Source organism: Penaeus monodon, chromosome 29 (assembly GCF_015228065.2).
Source record: "Penaeus monodon isolate SGIC_2016 chromosome 29, NSTDA_Pmon_1, whole genome shotgun sequence".
NCBI lineage: Eukaryota > Metazoa > Arthropoda > Malacostraca > Decapoda > Penaeidae > Penaeus > Penaeus monodon.
Window position 1 is genome coordinate 22,961,892 of NC_051414.1, and position 377 is coordinate 22,962,268.

General features: G+C 34.7%; 1 protein-coding gene across 1 annotated transcript in view; it reads right to left on the reverse strand.

Moving 5' to 3' along the window:
- Positions 1–377, reverse strand: part of LOC119592031 (exonuclease 1-like) — a gene marked incomplete in the record, with an annotated part of 18,005 nt that overhangs the window by 709 nt on the left and 16,919 nt on the right.

The window sequence follows — 377 nt, forward strand, 5'->3', positions numbered from 1 at the left end:
AGGGGACTCTACATAACTCCATGGTGATTGGGTTGAAAATGGCTGATTTAGTGCCTGTTCCAAATGTCATGTTTGGGTTGGGACAATTCCTTGGGGTAAAAAAAAATATATATATAAATATAAGATACAGTGCTTGGTTCTCAAGATAATCAAAATACAAACACATTCAAATTTTATTTCACAATTATCTTATTTTCCTTTCTCACTTGGCCTTGTTGGAAGAGGCAACAATTATTCTGTTTTCTAGCTTTTGTATTTGTTTTAACTGATGAGAAACTGCTCATCCAATGAACTTTGGAATCAACAGTGAATTCCTTTAGGTTCTGAGCAATATCCATGCTGGCTTTCATCTTCATTGTGTCTAGCTTACATTGCCA